The sequence below is a fragment of the Otolemur garnettii genome, unplaced genomic scaffold (assembly GCF_000181295.1).
Source record: "Otolemur garnettii isolate 467f Iridium unplaced genomic scaffold, OtoGar3 scaffold00323, whole genome shotgun sequence".
Classification (NCBI taxonomy): domain Eukaryota; kingdom Metazoa; phylum Chordata; class Mammalia; order Primates; family Galagidae; genus Otolemur; species Otolemur garnettii.
The window spans coordinates 376,516-384,781 of record NW_003852718.1 but is presented as its reverse complement, the minus strand read 5'-3'; the positions used below and the strand labels follow the sequence as shown (position 1 = coordinate 384,781).

General features: G+C 42.5%; 1 non-coding gene across 1 annotated transcript; it reads right to left on the bottom strand.

Annotated features, from left to right (window-relative positions):
• Positions 1 to 5,598: 5,598 nt before the first annotated feature.
• Positions 5,599 to 5,731, bottom strand: LOC111722702. The gene has a single exon (XR_002771407.1). It is a non-coding gene; the product is annotated as a U11 spliceosomal RNA (small nuclear RNA).
• Between the last annotated feature and the right edge of the window lie 2,535 nt (positions 5,732 to 8,266).

Sequence of the window (8,266 nt, the reverse complement as noted above, 5' to 3'; positions counted from 1 at the left end):
AAGCTGTTTTAGGGGATCCAATTAAAAGTAAAGTAGCCAGAAAGTTAGGGTCTACTTGACTGAAAGTCCCTGAATGGCAGGATTTCACAGAAGCACTACTTGAAGTTTTGTTTTGTCTTGTGAGATAGAGTCTTGCTTTGTCACCCAAGCTGGAGTGCAGTAGTATGAGGTGGCTAAACCCAAGTGATCCTCCTGCCTCAGCCTCCCTCGTAGCTGGGACTAGAGGCGCATGTCAACAAACACATCTGGCTAATTTTTATATTTTGTAGAGACAGGGTTTTGCCACGTTACCCAGGCTGGTCTCAAACTCCGGGCCTCAAGGGATCTCCCCCCACCCCCCACCGCAAAGTGCTGGGATTGCACGTGTGAGCCACTGCACCACCTGAGTTCTTAAATCATTTTGACTTCCAGCTACTTTTCTCTCACCTCCTCTTTCCCCAATTACTGACATGCCCTAAGTCTGAAAAAGCTGAAACTGTCCTTAGGAAAACTAAAAGATGCAGAACTTCCAAAGCGAAAAAACCCTCGGATTGGCCCGTCCCTGGAGGAACGCTTTGCTGACAGGTTCCTGCATGCTCTGGGCAATGCCCAGGCCTCAAATAGTATGTGTCCCCCTGTAGTCAAGACCATCATTGCTCTGAAAAATGTCTCTCTTTTATGTTTTTGTTTGTATTTTTTAAAAGTCTCTCTTTTAATCCATTTCTTGTTTAAACAAATCTTAGCGAACTGTTTGGTGCCAGATTCTTCGAGCTGGTGGTACAATGAATTTTTTTCCTTGAATGTTTATGCTGAACAGCTTGTAGATGTTAACTTAACAACGACCGTTTAGTATAAGGTGGCAACGTGGATGAATAGTTCTTTTGTGTGCTGACTAAGAACTGGGCCTCCAAAGAACAAATCTAATAGCCATTAGGAATAATTCTGCTTTCTCTGAAGATGGAAAAAAATCATGTAGGGAAAAGGAAGAAACTTATAAAAGATCATATACTAAAGGGGCAACAGAGTCAAATGTCATCCAGAGAACCGTTAAACAAAAACCAAAGCAGGCAACGATTTGGCCGTGGGAATCAGCTACAGGTAAGAGGGAGGGGGTCGACACACCTAACGGGGACAGTGCACGTTATTCAGGGGAGGGGCACATTTATAATTCTGACTCTAACTTACAAAAGTATTCATGTAACCAAAATATTCATAATCCCCATAATATTCAGAATGAATTTTTTTACAAAAAAAAATATACGAGAAAACAAAGAACGAGCTACCACAACCAGCTCTGCGTATCTCTGCTTGTGTCACAGTTTCTCTTTGCTTCTGTCTCTGACACACACCCACGCTCACACACATGCTTCAAACATGGAGTTCAGTCAATCAGAACTTCCTCAGAGGAAAGGCATTCTTTTGGCTTCACATTTAAACATTCTAGTAGTTAGTGGCATGAAATTGTTAGGCAGCACAGAATAGCCCTGTTCAAGATATCATCTGATCTTACAAGTCCAGGATCAAGGTGCCAGCCAAGGCAGGTTTCGTTCCGAGAGCCTCTTCTCTTGGCTGACAGGCAGCCACCTTCTGGCTGTGTGATGACTTAATGTCTTCTTTATGGGCTTCCTGCAGGGTGAAAGAGAAAACTGTCTGCTGTTGCCTCCTCCGCTTATAAGGACACCAATCCTATTGTATCAGGGCCCCACACTTAGGACTTCATTGAACCTTAATTACCCCATAAAGGCCCTATCCCCAAGAACAGTCTATGGGCATTGAGACTTCAACATGTGAACTTTGGAGAGACAAAATGCATAGCCCCCACCCTTACATCCTTCCCACTCTGCTGCCTACTTACCTTTGTCTTTAGAAACTAAGTGACAGTAATGGGAGTAGATGTGGCAAGAAAGAACTGGGAAGATTGGGCCCAGCAAAGCAAGGCATTCAGAAACAAGAAGGTCATTAGCTGAAGTGAATGGTACTACCATCCATTTAGTTTTGCAGGCTTAGCCAGACACGGTGGCTCATGCCTGGAATCCTAATCCTCTGGGAAGCTGCGGCAGGTGGATTGCTTCTACTCAGGAGTTCGAGACCAGCGTGAGGAAGACAGAGACCTAGTCTCTACTGAAAATAGAAAAACCAGCCAGGTGTTGTGGTGGATGCCTCTAGTCCTGTCTACTCAGGAGTGTGAGGTAAGAGAATCTCTTGAGCCCAAGAGTTTGAGGTTTCTGTGAGCTATGACACCACAGTGTTCTACCCAGGGTGACAGAGTGAGGCTCTGTCTCAAAAACAAAAAAATAGAAAAAGGAAAAAGAAAATAGTAAAGATCATCTTTAACAAAAGGCCTGCATGTACTAACTGCATGTATTTAACATGTAGTTATGTTTTCTTTTCTTAGAGGGTCTCATATTCTACAATGGTTCCACTCAGTAGTCACAGACGCACCAACAAATTGAAACAGGAAAAGGTCTTTGGGTCTTGGAATATTTTCTTCTGTTAGACTAAACCTGGATTAAGTGTATAAAGGGATATAGGGGCAGAGTCTGTGGCTAACGTTTATTTTTTGTTTTGGGGTTTTTTGGGTTTTTTTAAGATAGGTTCTTGTTATTTTGCCTGGGCTGGAGAGTAATCACACCATCATAGCTCAACCTCCTGGGCTCAAGTGATGTCCCTGCTTCAGCCACCTGAGTATCTGGGATTATAGGCACTTGCCACCACACCTGGCTAACTTTTAAACTTTTCGTAGAGATTGGGGAGGGGGGCGGTTCATTCCGTGTTGCCGCAGCTAGTCTAGGACCTCAAGTAATCTTCCTACCTTGACTCCCAAAGCACCGGGATTACAGATTATAAGCCGCTGTGCCTGCTTGATCTCTTCATTATTTGGACTGGTGTGTTCATTCAAACACTAAACAAAAATTCATTGAGTATGTGCCAGGCACCGAGATATAATAATTAGCAAAATTTGAAATGGTTCCTACTCTCATGAAGTTTACCACTGGGGGTTAGAAAAAATGAGACAGTAATTAAATAACCACATAAATAAATGCATCATGACAAACTGTAAAAAGTGACATACAGTGAAGGCATAAGGCACCATGAGACTCTCTAAAACAAAGAGCTGGTCTGGTCTGGGCCATCAAAGAGGGCTTTCCTGAAGAAAGAGACATTGAAACTGAAATCTGCAGGATAAGTCGGCGGAAGGGGATGAGGCAGAGAGTGGGGTTCCAGGTGAAGAAACAGCACATCCCAAGGCCCTGAAGCGGCCAAGAGGGCCCGGCATTTATGAAAGACTCAGAGAAAGCCACTGGCACTGAACACAGGAAGTGAGAGAGTTGGGTAAGATGAGACTAAAGGGCAAAGTCAGGGCCCTGGGCCTCACAAGAAACTCTTGTCATTATCTTCAGAACAGATCTGCGCATGTCACAGCCATAGCAAGTGACATGAGCAGATCTGTGAGTTTCAAAGATCACTTTTGGGGTAGGTCCAAGACTGGATAGTAAGGGGTAGGTTAGGAGGCTCCTGTAGTGTCCAGATAAAATCTGATAGCTTGGGTTATGGTGGTGATGAAGGAACTATTAAGGAGGGGGTGGTGATCACATTAACAGGACCATGTGACAAGTCGGCCACGGGAAGCAGAGCAAAGGAAGATGTGGTATATCTAACCTTTCACCATCACTGCCACTCCCACGTCACATCATTGCCAGGGCCTCCTGTGGAGGGCACTTTGAGCTTGAAAATGGAGCCTGGTTTAACCAATGACATAAATGGAATAGTGTGTCACTCTGGGCTTTGGATTTGAGAGACTTTTTGTCTTTCCACCTTGCTGTGGAGCATCAGCAATCAGCATGAAAGCATCATGCCTGGACTGGCCAACTAGTCCAAGGAGGAAGAGAGACATGTGGGGTCAGCCGCCCTGTAGACCTGCAAAGCAGAACGCCCCCTCCCCAGCTGCTGCAACCTAGAACAGACTTGCCCCACTGAGTCCAGCCTACGTCGGCCAAATTCCAACTAACTTCCGGATATGTGAGGGATCATAAGTGATATTCTTTATCAAAATTTGTAGTTTTTTTATTACTCAGCAATAACTGACTAATGGGCCAGGTGCTGTGGCTCACACTTGTGATCCTAGTACTCTAGAAGGCCAAGGTAAGTGAATTGCTTGAACTCAGAAGTTCAATACCAACCTGAGCCAGCATCAGACTCCAGCTCTACTAAAAAATAGAAAATTTAGCTGGGCATTGTAGCATGCACCTATAGTCCCAGCTACTTGGGAAGCTAAGGCAGGAAAATCACTTGAGCCCAAGAGTTTGAGGTTGCTGTGAAGTATGAAACCAGGGCACTCAACCCCAGGGTGGCAGAGTGATACTGTGTCTTAAAAACAAAATAAAACAAACAAACTAAAAAACTGACTAATACCAGAAGGGTCAAAATTTATTGTTGGGCTTTAAGCCTGCAAAATTATCATTATTTTGTTTTTATTGTTGTTGAAATAGTGTCTCTCTTTTGCCCAGACTAGCATGCCATGGCATGAACTTAGCTCACAAAAACCTCAAACTCCTTAACTCAAGCAATCATCTGGTCTCACTCTCCTCAATAGCTGGTCTTGAAATTGTGAGCTCAAGCAACTTACCTGCCTCAGCCTCCCAGCATGCTAGGATTACAGGCATGATTCACCTTGTCGAGCACTCCTTTTTCCTTGAAACTGAGTCTTGCTCTGTCACCTGGGCTAGAGTGACATGGCCTCAACCTAGAGCACAGCAACCTCAAACTTCTGGGTTCAAGTGACCTTCCTGCCTCAGCCTACCACGTAGCTGGGCCTACAGGTGCCTGACACACAATGTTCTAATTTTTCTATTTTTAGTAGAGACAGGGTCTTGCTTTGCTCAGACTAATCTCCAACTCCTAAACTCAAGCAATCCACCCACTTTGACTTCCCAGAGTGCTAGGATTACAGGCATAATCTACCATGCCAGGCTATTTTCAATTTCAATTAACAACTTCTACCAGCATATGATAGATTAATTATATGTATAGCCCCACCAGCAGTCTCCCTGTAGCCATGGTCTTTGCAATGTGACTTTGTAGTTCATCAGGAGATGGACTCTATTTCCACACCCCTTAAAATTTGGTTGGTCTTGTTTTTTATTTGACCAACACATTTCAGTAGAAATGACATTGAGCCAATTATGAACCTATGTCTCAAGAAGGCTTTTATGCTTCTGTTCTCCGTCTTAGACCACTGTCATGCCACAAGAACATACCCCAGGCTGGCCTGATGAAGGTTGAGAAACCATGTGAAACTATGTTGAGTTGTCCCAGCCAAGGCCATAGTGCTGATCTCCAAGCATAGACCAGCAAATACTGGATCAGATTTGCAGAACTGATCAGCTGAGAAAAAAAAAAGTTCATTGTTAAGTTGGGCATGGTTACACGGCAACAACTGACTGAGATGATGTTTAAGGCAAAGTACTAAAAGAAATCATTACTACTGCCGACCCCTTTGTTCTTGCCCCCAAAGCATGGGCCTTTCAGGTAGACAAATGTAGTTTTAAATCCTCTCTCACTTATCAACAGATGACCTTATGCAAGTTAATTAATAGTTTTTTGTTTTTTGGGGTTTTTTTGGGCACCGGGACCAACAATCACCGGCTGCCCAGTACCGAAAAATTATGCTTCCGAAATCTCTTGATGTCAATTTCGCACGAAGAGCAGTTGAGTTGCCCCACGTGTGCCACTCACGACAGAAGCCCTTTTTTTAAAATTAATAGTTTTAAGGCTCAGTTTCCTCATCTGTACAACAGTGCTGATGAATGTTGTAGCATCAAAGGAATCTAGTAATCCTGTCTACATAGTATCTTCTTTTTACCATGCTTTAGATCCTCAGTTTCATCTGGGCACATGGCCACCCACCTACATGGGTTTCTGTGACTAAGTTCTGGCATATGAACGCTACATGAAATATTGCATAGTAGAAACCTTTCTAAGGGAGCTAGTACATTTCCTTTGCCACTTTCTTTTATTCCTTTCTTCTCTGTTGGCACCACAGCTAGTAGCCAATTACCAGGGAGAAAGAGCTTGAATCCCTAAGGACTCTGTGGAACAGAACTGCAAAGGCAGCCTAGATTGCCTACCTCCAGTCTTTTGTGTGAGATGAACAAAATTCTGCCTTGTTTAAGACATTGTTATTTTAGTTTCTGTTACTCACAGTTCAACCTAATTGTAGTTAACACGTAGTAAGTAGTTTCTTTGCTGGTTTGTTGTGAGCTAAGTGTCTAGAATCACTCCTCGTACACAGTGACAATAAATGAACGTAACTATTATTATATATGTACATATATATTTTTGAAACAGAGTCTCACTCTGTTGCCCTGGGTAGAGTGCTGTGGTGTCATAGTTCACAGCAACCACAAACTCCTGGTCGCAAGCAATCCTCTCGCCTCAGCCTTCCAAGTAGCAGGATCTAGCGGTGCCTGCTGCAACACCCAGCTAGTTTTTCTATTTTATTAGAGATGGGGCTTCACACTTGCTCAGGCTGATCTTGAACTCCTCCATAGAGTCAGGTGCTTCACCTGCCTCGGCCTCCCAGAGTGCTAGGATTACAGTGAGCCACCACACATGGCCACTAATAATATTTTTTATTGATTATAATAGTAGGGGCAAAACCTACAAGCCTGCCTGGCTAATAGTGAGATAAAATTGGCAATATTGTTCAAGTCTGCTAAAGTTACGGCTCTAGTCACATTTGCATAATTGGATAGCTCTATGAGATGTGTTTCTTGATAATTTTATCTTAAAGAGTTTCCTTCTTGACTCATCCTCCACTAAATAAAAGTTTTATCTCAGTGACACGTAGGAAACAAACGTACAGTAACCATGTTAGTACAACAGTTGCTTTGTCAGAATTCTAACTCACGTATTAAGCCCCTCAAAATATGGCAAAACATAAAAGGATTTTGAGGGTTCTATATAATTCCCATTCCCTCATCAACATTTCAAAACTATATTAAGAAAATGTAATCTTCATGTATATTTGAAAAGAAATGTTATGTATTTTAAATGCTATGTTTGCTAAGATAATACAGTTTCTTAGCAGAAAATTAAATGTTAGCTTTAAAATATTAAAAAACTTAAGAAGAAATAGTTGGAATAAGAAATAGGTTTTAGAAAACTATTGCCATTGTGTGACCCTGCCCTTAGCTTCTTTGGTATTCCCTACTGTGAAGATCATTATTTTGAGACTTGGAAAGTCAGCAAAAAGGCATGCAGACTCTCCCCAAGTACAGAATCAATTTTTCAAGACATATTTTCCTCAGAAATATGGTGAAATACAGAGGAGTCATTCATAATGAGCTCCTCAAGCAAAATTCTTTTTAATTATTCTGACATTGGAAAAAGAACTCACAGAGAAATACTGTTCACAGTGGATTCCATATAGCATTTGAAAGTTATGTGTCATTAGCCAAGTAGCTAAGAGGTCCCTAAACTAAGGGGAATAGGACTTGTCCCATTAAGGTGATTTTAAAAATTTATTAGGTACAGAAGCCTATTATGAAGACTTTTCAATAAGTTCTACACAATGGAGATCAATACAGAAATTAAAAAATGGCTATTAGAAGTTGGTCAGAATATCATAAGAAAATCTAAACTATGGGAGGATGAGGCAAGAGAATCGCTTGAACCCAGGAGAATATCTTAAACTCAGAGTTTGAGCAAGAGTGAGAACTCCTCTCTACTAAAAAGAAAAGTTAGCCAGATGGTGTGGCTCATGCCTGTAGTCCCAGCTATGTGGGAGGCTGAGGCAGGAGGATCGCTTGAATCCAGGAGTTTAAGGTTGCTGTTTAAGGAGGTAGGCCAGTGCCATAGCACTCACATCTGAGCAACAGAGGAGGCCTCTTTTAAAAAAATAAAATAAAATAAGAAGGCGGCCAGTGCAGTGGCTCACACCTATATCTATCCAGGCAGGTGGATTGCCTAAGCTCACAAGTTTGAGACCAGTCTGAGCCAGAGCAAGACCTTATCTCTAAAAATAGCCAAGTGTTGTGGCCAGCACCTGTAATCCCAGCTACTTGGGAGGCTGAGACAAGAGAATTGCTTCAGTCTGAGAGTTTAAGGTTGCTGTGAGCTGTGATGCCATGGCACTCTACTGAGGGCAACAAAGTGAGACTGTCTAAAAAAAAAAAAAGAATTGAGAAACAAACCCTCACATTTGCAGTCAGTCATTTTTTGACAAGGGTGTCAAAACAAATCAATAAAGGAAAGAATAATCTTGGCTTGGTGCCTGTGGCTCAAG